The 15,208-nt window shown below is 40.1% G+C and overlaps 1 protein-coding gene and 1 long non-coding RNA gene across 4 annotated transcripts in view; both read left to right on the top strand.

Moving 5' to 3' along the window:
- myt1lb (myelin transcription factor 1-like, b) overlaps positions 1-15,208 on the top strand; it is a 120,343-nt gene that overhangs the window by 2,982 nt on the left and 102,153 nt on the right. The window lies entirely within an intron of this gene.
- LOC132993411 (uncharacterized) lies at positions 9,751-10,854 on the top strand. The gene is made up of 2 exons (XR_009676463.1): positions 9,751-10,312; positions 10,377-10,854. It is a non-coding gene; the product is annotated as an uncharacterized LOC132993411 (long non-coding RNA).

The following is a 15,208-nucleotide window of genomic DNA, read 5'->3' as shown; positions in this document are numbered from 1 at the left end:
ATTGCGGGAACCCCCCCTCCCATCTCTCTGTCTCTCTGACGCTCCGTCTCTCTCTTTCTCTCTCTCTCTCTGGTATGAATGTAGAAGAACCAAGCCCGTCATAATCACAACAGTCTAGTCAGAGCTGGAGGGAAGAGGAAATTGAGTGTTGATGGGATTGCTGAACATGGACTGTGAGGTCATAAGAAATCCACAGATGCACTGTACTTAGGTACAGTAATGTGTGACAGTCCCTGTTTTTGTTTTACATTACATTATTCTTCCACTTATTTTAATAACTTAATGGATGTTGTAATGAGAAGAAAAACCTGCAGATTTTTCTAAAGCATGTACGGCAGATGGATGCATGGTCTTTACGCCAGCCTTGTGTGGGAGAAAATGTATGTCCCTTATCCCTCAGCAGCCTAATGAATGAGCAGCAAAAAGCCTCCTGGGGATCCCCTGCATGCAATTGCCAGCAGTGTGTTGTGGGGGGGGGGGGCAGCCATGGGCTAATATTAGCCTCAATGTCGAGTGGCTGCATCACACATATACAGACTAGCATGTCTTGGCCATGCAGTCACATAGCATGACTCTGCAATCATGCTGCAGGAAGCTGTATATTGTCTGTAGGATGAACCGTAGTGGTTACTGGACTTCTGCAAGTGATTTCACATGTGGACACACTATATGACTAGATGTATTTATTCACAACATATTGCAATATTACATTCAAATACTTTGGCTACTTTAAATATTTGTATAAATTGACATTCTATAAGTATGCCTTATTATCCGTTATGAGGTAGACCAGGGGCAGTTGTGTTGCAGAAAAGCAGAAATGCTTTTAATGTAATTAAGCTTCAGGGTTTTTGAGTCAATCATTTACGATAAGTGAAATTATATTTTCTACGATTTTATTAAGGTAATTTTAAGAAAATTGAGAATACTGAATAGTTTTTGGTCATGTCTGTACTGTAGTGTATACCCCTCGTGTTTCTTTAACATAATAATTTTAAAAACTCCAAAACGCACAGGTTGAAAACAAACAGCTTGGCATCTTAGATGATATATGAAGAACGATCTTGTGTTCGCTGATATCATAAAATCTGCCATGAAACCGTTTTATTTATACAATTTGGGGACCTGAAAATAATTTGAAACAGTATAACCTTTTTACACAATCTGTACGGAGTGGGAATTATGACACTGACTAACCATTGGAAACTAGTACAGAGAGTTTTCATTAGATTAAAAATACGGATGAATGTTTTGAGTTTGCATAAATGACATTGGATAATTTGCAGTTGACTCCATTCAGACTGATGGATCGTTATAGCCAAACCAAGTAACTCTTACTCTTCTGTTTGGGTTGTCCCTATTAAAACAGAAATAAACATACAGAGGCAATCAGAAGTAACATTTATCATATATTAGGATGAAATAAAGTACTGCAGTTGCAAAAGACTACAACATTTTTTTTAACGGCATTATTGGTTGATGATTAGATATTGGGAAGTTGGATGATGGTTGCTAGAATTGTTGTCCTGCATTGAAATACAACCATGCATAATTTTTGCTATTTCAGCTTGGTAACAAATTAATTAGTAAGTATACTGTAATTTAAATTAGATTATTTAAAATCAGGAACTAACTGGTGAATACATTTAAACCTGTGAACAGTCTTTCAGAATATCTGCCATCTGCAGCCTGCGTTTTACTGGATACAGCTAGTAGACAGCTCTACCTCCAGCAGCGTACCAGCAGCAGATCCGCCTCTCCCTGCAGCCAAGGCTAACGCTGGCCTTCTAACATAACCTGCCCTTGACGCCGGACTGTTGTGCACTTATACAAGTACAGGCCTGCAGTATACGAGCCCACGCCACTGAGGCTGTCTGCTGCCTTCTTTAAAATGAATCACAGCACGACACACATGGATTATAAGCAGCAGCTAAGATCATTTTAAACTAGATATTTATATTATTCCAGTGTGTCTTTATTTTTTGTCTTTGGATCTCCGACAGGGGCCAGAGGAGCCTGTGGTTTACGTGGTGAATGTGTAACCTTGTGAACCTGCGTGAAGACACCATAGGGAATCAATGTGTTCTTCCAATCAGCCTCAATGACGTGGTCAAGCTAGGGCAGAGAAGGGATTGATCTATTTGAGCAGACACAATGTCAATACTGATGTCTACTCAGTGTAAGATGTAGCTACTCTCGTGTCCTTCACACATGTATCTCTGCTACGCTCACTGCTACGGGCTATTAATTATGGCACATTAATCACATGGTTTATGGCAGCCATTGGATACCTAGAATTTGTTGAATTATAGTTTTTAAAAACCAAAGGGACAACGTTGAATTACAAATATTTCAACGCCTCAAACACAACAATAGATAGACATTGCAGCTGCAAACACGCCTACCTGCAAAGTCTGGAATAAATAAATCACTGTTCTGTGCCTGACTTGGTTGACTAAATATTGTTATTTGGTTCCTATTTGTTTGTTGTACAGTCAATGAAATAGGAACAAACCATGCAGGATTTCTGTAAACCATCTTAAATTCTCAGAAAAGATCCACCAGGGCCTAAATTACATGTCTGTGTATCCTTATGTCTTCTCTGAACGACTTCCAAACACATTGTTTTCTTAGAATCTGTACAAACTCTTTCACATGTTTATATTGTTTATGTCATAGCCAAAACATCCATCTGAACATGTGAGCAAAGTTAAGTTTTAACACAAAGAAATTTAAGATATTCTCATTTTGAAAGCAGAGTGCAGAGACATTTTGATATGGCAATTTCACCTGCAACATTAATACAGGTCCTTCATCTGTAAATTTAGTTTATATTGATGTTATTTCATAGAATATATTTGAATGGTTCATATCTGTATGAACTGGATGTCATAACTTAAAGCTTCTCGGTTTAGAGCAAAAAAAACTGTTGAAACCCTAAGAGGCTATTGTAAATATACAACAAATTTAAAAAATTTTGTTTATGTTACAGAGGCCGATTACATGATTCAACATGTTTGTTAATTTGTGTGCATTTTGTGGACTTTAGTATTTTGTGGGGGACTCATGTGGCTAAGTATGAAAAATGATATTGGCTATTTTTTAGCGTTTATAAAGGTTTGGATTTTGGTTTTCCCCTTTGGGATTTTTATTTTCCCCTGAACTGGAAATTGTGTATTTGGAAAATATTTAGAATTGCCTCTCAGGTTTTTGATTTCCATTTTTTGATGTATGTGCTCTTAACCGAGAAGCTGATGTTTGTTTCTTGATTTGATGATTCAGAGCTGACGTCATAATGATGATTGGATATAGGCTTGTCCACTTCCTATTTAAGAAGCCCCGCCCATTTTGACAAACTTTTTGCCAGATGAAGGTCTTGTCCCGAAGCGTTGCCAATAAATATTTGTTTGCGAGTTAGACAGTGTGGGGGAGTTTACCTTTGCGTTTTTGTTGGACACATTTCTCTCCTCTGCACCTGTCTTATGAAATGGATGTGTAAAGGTTTTTTCTATTTTGACCTAGATGTCATGAAAGTGAAGTGTATGCACAATGCCTTTTATTGTAGATCAATTTACACAGCATTATGCAAACAACAATCTCCCATGGCCAGTTCATGGCCTCCTCTCCATTGCCACGTCCTTGCATACTGCACATAATTTAATGCAATCACCTCATCAAGCAATTTTGCATTGGTTGATGCAAAAGATGGAAGCTTCAGTTTTCTGTTGCAAAAATCAAGAAGGCTCTAGTTGTTTATGGTAATTATTTTATTTTATTTTATTTTTTTTATTATATTTTTTATTAGACCTGTAGAGGTCAGTTTTCTGAGGCTTAAATATATCATTGCAATATAAGAAGATGTAGTGGATTTTTTATGGCATCTCAGGGACAGGATTAGGATGTTGTTTTTTCTTTATAGATGTGTCTACATTGTGTATGTCAGGCGATAGTCATTGAATTTACATAATTACTGGCTAATATTTCACTGTCAGAATTTAAAAAAGAAGATAACTTGTTTCTGGAAAATGTGAAGAGATGTCAAACTGTTTGACAAGTTAGCATCTTCATCTAGGTTTTTGTTCCCTTCCCTCATGTAAAATAGTTGCACAAAGAGAATTTGATGTGGGCATCCCTCCACAGATCGCACACACACACACACACACACACACACACACACACACACACACACACACACACACACACACACCTCTGTGCCTTTACTAAGGGAAAACATGATCTATCTCCTGGCGGGCAGGCCAATTAAAAACCAATCAGGCTGCTCGAAGTGCGCTGGTAATGGGAAAGCCACGGCAAAGGAGGAAGTGGGCCTGATTAATGGACATTTTCACCTTGTGGCATAACAGCCTCCCACAGGCATCCATCACCCCGGGGGACACCTACACCTACCTACACCTCGGACCTCACACCAGTGCAGCACTGTCAGACATATTCTGTAAGTTGCAAATGTCTGAGTATATGAGGATGAACATAAAGTGCCAGAACAGGTTATATTTGCTTTGTATTAGGCTGTTCAACATGGAGGGCTGGCTAATTAAAATGTTCTGCATAGGGGATTGTGGGGGATATCTTTGAACATCTTTAACTTCATGCAGATGGATTGAATAGCCTTTCACACTGCAAAATATGAGCATGACCACAGCCAGGTTGGGGAGATTCTATCTCAGACTTCAAAGTACACGGCCATTTTCCTTCTGCAAAACGCTGTCCGAACAGTTGTAGGAGGAAATCTATCTTTCTGGAAGGAAGAGAAGAAATTAGTGAAACGGGCATGAAAGCAATGATGGGAGTAAGCTTGGCGTTATCCTCCAAAGTAATGTGGGAGTAATGAAAAATAATGGTAAATAGAGCTTTAATTATGAGCATAACCAGCAGCTCAGCTTGCAGCGCCCTCACCAGACATCCTGTGTCATTCAAAAGGGGAATGAAAAAGTAGGACTTGACATGAAACAAGCATAATCATGTTTATCTTTTTAACTATTCGGTCTATTTGTAGTTTTTAGAGGAGGAGACCCTAAACACTGAAGCCCAGCGTACTCTGTATAGTTGTAGAAAAGTTGTAATGTCAGCTCACTCTACAACACACGATCAAGCTCACGTTTTTTGTGATTGTCAGACACAACCTGAGAGCTCACACAGCACAATCAGAAACAGAGCATTCACAATTTTCAGCATAAATCTCCCATAAACAGAGGTTGATTTCAGCTGGCTCAAATGCAAGGCTCAACTGAGCTACATGCACCGGCAAAAACATGCTCGCTCTCTCTCTCTCTCTCTCTCTCTCTCTCTCTCTCTCTATCTCTCTCTCTCTCTCTCTCTCTCTCTCTCTCTAACAAGCTAACTAGCAGCTTAACAGTAATTTTTTCCTGTCAACTGGAGGTCCACGTATTTCTGCCATAGTTTCTGTCATAATAGAATAAAAAGAGATGAATAAAAAGGGCATGCCTGCTGTCGCCACTGTGATTGTAGACGATGTCTGTCAGTTTGTGTGGGTAAAATCAAGAGGAAAAAGTCCCAGAGTCTGGGAATTGACTCGTGGCTCCACTCACACTGTATGATTGTGTGCAGTCGTACAACCAAAATATATTAAAAAAACATGTCAGAAGTTCATTCAACTGGGACTGTTGGAGTTGTTCCTCAGTGTACACTGACGCTGTGCGATCTGGCTGAAATTCAGCCTGACTTCAAAATGAGTCGGACGACTAAATAATCATGTCTTAGTCAGCCTGAAATCGCACAGTATACGCCGGACTTTGCTGAAACCAATTCTATGAACAAGCTAAGCCTCTAGAAACAAGCGGAGGTAACTTTAGCAGCTCGGCTTGCAGCCCTTGAATGACATGTGCATGTAAACAAAAGCTAATCTTTAGCAAGAAACAACTTTTTAAATGTGTTAAACATCTTTAGTAAATAAAAAATACAGGTCAGTAAAAAGAGTTATAGACCACATTAAGTGGTAGTTATTAAACTTGTCTTAAGTCCATCTAATGAACTGATTGATCAGACCTAATTATGAGGTTACTCTTCAAACTGGCAGCTAGGAGTTATACATTGTGATACATTTTTATATCGATCAATAAAGAGCAAAATATAGTGAAAGTTTGCCATATATTGCTCAGCCCTTAAGATGAAAAAAATGGATGGGGTTTATTTGTTTTTTGTGCCAAATCTGGGTTGATTTGGGGTTCATGTTTTGGTGGTAAGTCATTAGAGGCGATGTAAAGGCAGAGTGGATATGCTGTTCAAATACTCAGTGAAATGCTCCACCTGGGTGGAAAGTAGTAATAGTATTAATAGCTCAACCTCTGCCCTCCTTTGGTATTTACAGGCTTTTGAGTTGATGCTTGCTGTTTATGTAGTTATTTAGTAAGAAAAGCTGGACTTTCCCACAGGGTGCAGACACATTTCTAACAGTAGGGTCAGGACGCTCTTGCTTAGGAGGAGAGGAAACGCTGTGTTTATGTCTCTCCCTCTGGTGCCATTGTGAGGCAGCGCGCATTCAAAAGAAACGTATTAAACGGTGCGAGCGAGGTTCGTTCCATTTCAGGAGCTGCTGTGACCTACTTCACACAGCCAGGCAGCTAGCTGTAAATAAGGATTTTCATAACCTGGTTTGGCCTTTTCCCATTAGAGGCACAACTGCGCCTTGAAGAATATTACAAAGAGTGCCAGAGCAGCCGCTACGATATCATCAAAGCGCTGACCTTGAGTGTGCTTGTGTTGTTGTCACGGGGTTACAATTAGTATTAGTAGTACATTTAGTATGAACTGAAGGTTGTGTATGTAAACCATGATAGAAAGGGAAGCTATAAAAGCAAGCAACTCAATCTCTTGTGCCCCCGTTAAACCATCTGAGTGAAGCTGTTTTCTCTGTTAATTCCTCTGATACTCGGCCTAAACACACCAGCGAAGAAGGACGGGTATCCAAGCTTTTAAATGTAGCCGGTTTAGAGAGCTACACCTCACATCCATCACGCTGTAGCTGAAAGCTGACATGAAGCTCAGTGATGTGCTCAGCCATTGGATGTTTGCCCGATGTGTTACTAATGCAAGGGCAGGCAAGTGTTACATTTTCAAGAATGCAGTGCATTAATCCACCAACATGGTGATTTACAATCCACAAGGATGTTCTATTTTTTTACTCAATTTAATGGAAATGTGTATTTAAAATGTCTCAGAAGTCAAAGAAGAGGGAAGAGTCACTAAAAAAACAATAAGGGTAAAGAAGCATGGAGGTAGCTTGGATCAAGCACTGCACAGCTTCATGCCGTCCAGATTTCTTTCTTTTTTTACCTGTGGGATGTTTCATGGGGGTGTCAGTGGTCTTTTAGTAGAAATCTTTTTACTTTACTGTATGCAGTATTGATTTGTCAGAGATTATCTACAATGTGATTTAGTCTATACCCATTAGAAGTTTCTTTTGTATCAGATATGAAGGGTTGTATTTATTTGTTGATGTAAGTAATCCCTACACGTTCATCTACAAAAAAGATTCTGGGATTGAATATTCTATCGACATTACACCATTGATTGTAGCTTTAATATTTAAATGTATGCTTATATAAGCATTTATTGTGAATATTTTAAATGGATTCAAGACTTGTTTTCATGCACCGTCATTTTCTAGCTTCATCTAGGAACTACAGATTGTCTTATATGGTAGTAAACTGATATTTATTTGTTAGGATCAGTACAGGTCATACACATGTGTACGGAGTATACCCACTTGTTTTTCACTCTCCATAGAGTATACCCACTTCTAAATCCCCTCTGATTCACACCATTGATTGTCTGACTATATTCAGTAGTTTGCTGCATTTTTTTCCCTACTCTGTCTCTAATTGACTAGAACGTACTAACTGAATGTGCATGAGTAGTCTCACATGGCACTGTTTATAACAAAGGCCGATTTTCCACGGGGTCACTTAAAATAAAACATTTTGAGGAAAATTCTTCAGCCACCACCACACCACTGGTTAAGATGACCGGTGCAGACGGACATTGAACATTATCCTAAACATGGTCTAGAATGGAAATGTTTCAAAGATATAAAGTCTGAGTGCATGTTGCAGAGTACATCAGTATTTTTCCAACATGTTAATGCATAACATAAATTCAAATTTGTTTTAGCTAACTGCAGTTTTGGGACGATTCATACTTGATTGACCCCTCAGGACGGTCAGGAAATAAACCTGATTTTGAACCTTGTTTTGTGCTGATAGGTAAAGAAGTATGTCTGTGTCTATTTTGTTTACATTCTGTGTTTTTGGAGATCATGTGTGATCAAGTGAGTTGGTACGTTGCCTATGTCTTTTAAAGTACTCAGTAATCTTTACAATACTCTGTTGTGTGATGGATGGTTACTTTCAGAACTGGTCGTTTGTTCAACGTGCGTCTTGTCCGTGTGTGCGTGATGTTACCCAACGTTTATCAGTCAGGATTTTTAAAACTTCTGTGTTCTCAGCCCAACCTGCTGTGAAGTCAATTATTTTTAACAACAGCCTTCTTATTATACTTAAACTTCTACCAATTGAATCAGCTCTATTAATCATTGACTGTTGACATTTTCTCCCTGCAAACAATGAAAAGATGATTCAGAAAACAAAATGTTTCAATCCCAACAACACCCGCCTCCTCAGGCATGACGCTTATCACCGGAGCGTCACTTCACTCCCAAGATACATTGGGTCAAAAAGACAAAGAGTTTTACTTCGGGCACCATATGTACACCTTTGAATCGCTGTTCGGGCTGCTCAGGATACCCAGCGTCTCAAGGTATACAGGAAGAAATGCAGCAGCACAGAGAGGAAAAGGAAAGAAAAGGACTCGGCGAGACCAGTCTAGAGGGAAAGTGGTGTGATATTGGAAAATGATTACCAAACAGGCATCCATTATTCAACAGGGCAATCAGGGAGGGCACAATCTCCTTATTTATGCTAGCTCAGTAAATCAGATTTGTCGGTTTTGATCACTCTAAAATCTCCCAGTCACACGCCGGCAATATTGGGCGAATATTACACTGTCTAATGGGTAATTGATGGCGGCATGTGACACCGGTCGAGACGAATGGACGGCCCACAGGAACAAGGGGGGAAGGAGGGGTTGATGACAGAGGTGTGGGCAGAAGAGATGATTGAAGAGTGCATTCAGCAGGCATATCACAGGTCCCCACATGTACAGACTGATTCCTCCTTTCCTCAGAGGCACTGATGTGCAGGACAGAAATCCAGACCTGTAAGCACTGCTGACTAAACCTCACGCTGTGTGACACACACATTCAAGTCTTATCTGACCCATCTTATATTTCACAAATCTCATTGTTTCTGTCTTCATTTCATCAACAGAATTTTTACCAGAAAGAGTGTCTAATAATGTGTTGCCGGGATAACATTTCAGCAGTTACCTAATAAATAAGAAACTAAATTTAAAAAAAATCTTTGATTAAACTTTGCACTTTTTTGTGACAATGAAAGTCAATTTTTCTTTCATAAAATAAATCATTTCCTTCTCCTGCTGAAGTTATTCCTAATAATAGATTTGTTCTTTAACTGTAGCGGTTAGAGTCAAATTTCTGTCATTTTGAACAGCTGAGAGTTTTTACTAAATATCTGACTTGTGACTTCAAGCTGATTGGCTATTGTAAGCGAGTACTTTAAAAAAAAAAGGGCTGTAGCTTTAAAGTTAACACTTTTAACACACATTTTCATGCAATGTATAAATGTTTTCCATGCGTCAAGAGTTCTTGTTCTGAAATTGATTGTGTGATTTTTTGGTGTCAGGTGGAGGAACTAAGCCCCGCCCTTGGTGCAGTGCTGAAATATATAGCATAGAAGAAGTGTGCCTTGATGTTGCACCAAAACACTGTGCCTTTAAATGAAACATGTCAGGAAAACTCTGATTTATGAACACTGCTTTTTAACTTTTTGCTGAACTACAGTTATAATCATTTTTGTAATCAAATTTGGTAAATCAGTCCTGAAATGTTGCTCCTAAAAGATGCTATCTGTTCACCTGTTTACATCCAGGTGGTAGAGGGCGGAGAGCAGGCTCATTAATTGGGGTTACAGCGACTTTATGGCTACAGCTCGTGGTGGGAGTTTTACCACAAGATTGGACCGATATGGTGTACCAATACGAAAAGATGTTAATAATTTGTTTTGCAGACTTGTATTTCTGGTACCAACTTCAAGGTTGATGTAATTTAATAATTTCATCGGCTAGTCTTGACATCCCTAGTGTGTGACATGAAAGCATTCATGAATCTCTGTCTGTGTGTGTGTGTGTGTGTGTGTGTGTGTGTGTGTGTGTGTGTGTGTGTGTGTGTGTGTGTGTGTGTGTGTGTGTGTGTGTGTATGTAGATGAATGTGTGTGTGATTGTTTTATTAGTGTGTGTCTGTGTGTGTGTGTGTGAGAGTGTGTGTGTGTGTGTGTGTGTGTGCAGTGGGAGCCAGGCAGGCAGACATGATGTGCTCTGAGTCGCTGCGTCTCTGTGAGGGTGGCCTGACCTCTGCCTTCAGCTCTGCTTCACAGGACAGCAGCAAATAAGAGGTGTCATCACATGACAGCAGCACAGCCCCTCTTTAGGACTGACAGCTCACACACACACACACACACACACACACGATACCACGGTCTCTAATGCAGGCAGGCATATGTGTACACATGCAGTCAAACATGCAAGTCGAGGCAACAGTTGGAAAATGAACAAACATAGTTGCATAAATATTGACACACACACACGCGCACACACACACACACACACACACACACACACACACACACACACACACACACACACACACACACACACACAGATTCCCATGAAAACACAGCTCAGATCAATATCTTTGTTTTGTGAACATGCAGTGTTTGTTTGGGAAACAATCATTTGGATTCAGTTTTGACCACTTAGCGCTTACGCTTTGCTTTGACTGGCTCTAAAAATCAAACTCAGATGCCGAGAGGATCGTGTCAGACAACGATCTGAGCATGCTCAACTTTAATTTGGATTCTTTTTTAAAGGGATGTCAAGGTGATTTAAGTCTAGATATTCTGTCTTGCTATGCTGAAAAATTGATCGCCTCTTTCTTTCTTCTTCAGCTCGCGTGTTACATTATATTTTGTCCAAAGAAGTCAATTCTGTTAAGGCATCCCATAAGCATCATAATGCTCTGTGTGTGTCATCAACGACTTTACATTTTGAGTTGCTTTTAGAGAATAACATTAACAAGAAGCAGTGTGAGATGTAAAGCAGCAACATTACAAGACGATCCCCTTCTGTCAGTCTACTACAGCCCAATAGGCAGCTCTTTACTGTACCGTGTAGCAGTCTCACTTTGAACGCTAGAAACGTTAATCAGTGCCAAATTTAAGCTAATTGTTGATCTATTTGGACATCTTTGCTATTAGTTGATCTGATTAGTACTTGCTAGAAGCTGGTATTCACGCCTCTGATGGTTGAACAGCCTATGTGCTGTCTGCTTTCAGCCAGAACAAAATATGAATACTGAAAGAAAAAGACAAGCATCCACACCATGACAAAGCTAGCTACATTTTGTCAAACCACTCCTTTTTTTTAATCATATAATCTATTCTAACGGTTTTACAATGAGTAGAAAATCTTAAAATATCACCTTGGAAGGGCGTTTCCAACTAATCAAGTGTCATCGAGATAATCTGGAAAAAAAAACCCACATACATACCATAAATGGAAGAGAAAAGTACACCACAAGGCACGCCGACTTATATTTTATGAGTTTTTGTATTCATATTTGATTTATTTGAAAGTGGAAATGGAAACTAAACACACACGCACAATATAACAATATCAAAAAAATGGTATTCCATTTAGATTTCAATGTCACAAAGTTGCAGTTGCATTAATAACACACTTATAATATATAAGACACAGATATAATTACAGCCTACAATAACCTCTTTAAAGAGAAATATGAAGATACAGGGTGTGTGTACCTGAACTTTGGCTGAGTCAAGAGGCTTCTCAGGGTTTTTCAATAATTAGTAAGACTAAAAGAAAAGGAAAGGAGTGTGCATAAAGTCGGGTGTGTGTTTTTATTTTAAGGCTTGATGCACATGTTGTACAGTATGTGTGTGTGTTGTTTTGTGTTAAATGTGAGTGTGGAAGTAGAACCTGCTTTTAAACTAGGGCAGATCCACCTGCCACCTGGAGGGCTCCTCAGACACGGCCCCCTGAAAGCGCTGACATGGCACCCCTGGGTCCTTCCTACCAACTCCCCCCAGCAAACACACACACACACACACACACACACACACACACACACACACACACACACACACACACACACACACACACAGCTCTGTGTCTCCTCATGTGCCCTCACACTGTCTGTCCTTCCTCTGTCATTTCATTTATTTATCTCAGCCCGTCTCTCTCTCTATCTTTTCTTTCTCTGCACACATTCTCTCTCTCAGCCTGTCCATCTCCCAAATTTCTGCTTGTCTCTCTTCCCTCACGCCGACTGCAGTGCATCTCTCTCTTTGTTATTCTGGACCCTCTTACAGGATTCTCCCTGTCCTAGAAGATGATTATTCAAATGTAACAGTTCAGAGGGGCTGGGGGTCTGTGCAAGTTTTGCCTTCATTCCTTCATCTCAGTTCAGTGGTTAACGAGGGGGATGGATCACATATTTACTGATAACAAGTAGGATGCCATCATTTCTCATTCCCTCTCACCAATTGCACCCCACAGTCCCATGCATAATAAATCAGCCCCTCTGTGTCAGCAGCGGTCTCCGCACACAGACAAGAGAGTCGTAGCGTGTGTAGTGTGATCTGCTACAAAATGCAGGAGGAATGTGAAGCTTTGCACTCAGAGCTGGATTCTCACTTCACTTCCATCGCTGCAATGTATTCAGGTCATTCTCAGGTCTCCGTTAAAGCGCTTCTTCTGTGCTTTGCAAGTGTTAAGCTTCCTGAATCATGTTCATTTTACTCAAATCTGTGTACCACCTGCCCTGAATAAACAGCGCTACGTGTTTTAGTTCTTTCAGTCTTAGCCCTCGCGGCCGATCGGAAGGCACTGCCCTGCTCTTGTAAATGACCTAATTTTCCTGCTCGGCCCAGCGTTTTCCGATGTGAGCCATTCCAAAATAGCTTGGCTACAGCAAAGCGTAGAAAACTCATTTCCATCTTGCATAACAGGGACCAAACATTCCCCCCCTCTTCCTAAGCTCATTGGCAAGATGGCACATTCTCTCACAGGCTGAATATCAGCTTCCCACCTCATTGTACGAGAAGGATGGTGGTGGCATTACGCATTTCACTAATTCATTTTTTCATCCCACAGTGTGTGCATTTAGACCGTTCAGTCTTTCAGATTTTTAATTTCTTTTTTGATTTGTCCGACTATTTTTCATTAAATTACAGAACACATTTGTCCGGATTGAAACAGAAAAGGAAACCGACTACATGTAGCAGAGCGAAATCAAAAGGATTCAGGGCAACATATTTCAAACATAGCTTATACTATGATCTATATTTCATGCCATAACAACATAAAAAAAACTATTCATATGCTATAAAAAAGCCCATTACATTGCAAGGCCTGCATAATATCACAGTAAGATGGCAATACAGAAAAAGCAAAAACAGCATACATGCAATTGGCCCACATCTACTCCCTGTCATTGAATTGGCTTTGGATGGAGATAATGAGGAGTAGGGGGTTGAGAGAGGAATCATTATTTTACCCATGGCTGCGGCGCTTCTTAACAGGGTCTGTAGGGCGCCTTCACAAAGCTAATGTAGAGAAATGGAAACAGATGGAAGGCATGATTATTTGATCTGCAAAGAGCTTTCGGTGGGCTTTGTAGTCCACGGACTAGACTGCTTAGAGGTAAGAGAGTGGGTTGTATATGTCTGTGGGTGTGTGTGCTTGTTAATGTGCCCTGGTGTGGGTGGATATTGTATGTGTGTGGATGCCTGCATGCACGTGCGAGTGTGTTTGTCCATCTGTTCTCGTGTTTGGATGCATGGCATGTGCCTACGTGCATGTGTGCGTATTCCTCTAATAACAATGAGATTATTTGTTTCACACTCCAAACATATGGCCTTCTAATTAGGATTGAGCAATGAGCAGTGTTACAGGTAGTGAATCCATTCAGACAGTTTTCACAGTTGTACAGGTCTGTGTGTGTTTGTGTGTTTGTCCTGCTCTGCTTAGAACCGCCTTGCTCTGCGTGTTTAATTCTACAAGTACAACACAAGCAAGGATCTAGAAAGGAGGAAACAATGTCAGTAAGTTTAAACGAACAGCAATAAGTCCGATCGGACACACAGGTGCTGACAGGAAGTGACCAGAGGCAAAGAGCATTGACAGCTGTTCTTGAGAGCTCTAATCAGTATAGAAACCATCTTAACAATCGTCGTTATCAAACAAAAACCATCGTCATTACCATCATCATCATCATCATCATCATCAATAAAATCAAAACCATCGTCATCATCATCATTAAGGTCGTAGGTATTCATGAAAGAGCTGGGTCTTTAGCTTTTTCTTAAAGGTGCAGAGGGACTCTACTGATCGAATGGAGAATTGCACATTGCAATCATAGACAAACATTGCCATCAACCAACCACAGCCGTCTCTTTTTTTAAAACTTATTTGTGCAATGCTAATGTATGAGACTATAAGGATTAAATTTGGATGCCTCTATGAGGTCAGTTGGGCATTAAGTCCAAATCCTGTCAGGAGGGAAGCTAGTGTTTCCCTCTGTGGACAGAAAGGTCACACTTTCTTCAACTGCCCCATGTCATACTTCATGAGGAATGCTCATTTTGTGTTGATTATGGCGGCCACTATGGGGGTGTAATGCCTCTTGTTGTGAAGATCTTATTCTGACCTGCATGTGCATTTGCTTTGGACGTAAGAAGCACCTTTATTACACCTACTATGACAAATTTGCATTTTCTAGCAATGTTTTGTCTCCATTCAAAAAATGAGTCAACAAGAAAATGTATTTCTGTAGGAAGGTCGACATGATGGCAAATTCAGGACGGGTTTTTGACAAAGGTTGAATCGGGATTCCACCCATGAATGATCTTTTTTTATACCTCTTGACTGATCCTGCCATGTTTGCGCCTGTGTAACATTCGTTAAAGACAAATCTCCTGCTTTCTTTTTATCCAGCTGACCTGGAAAGTGTGAATA

This window comes from Labrus mixtus, chromosome 18, assembly GCF_963584025.1.
Source record: "Labrus mixtus chromosome 18, fLabMix1.1, whole genome shotgun sequence".
Lineage (NCBI taxonomy): Eukaryota > Metazoa > Chordata > Actinopteri > Labriformes > Labridae > Labrus > Labrus mixtus.
This window is presented reverse-complemented; position numbering and strand designations above follow the sequence as displayed.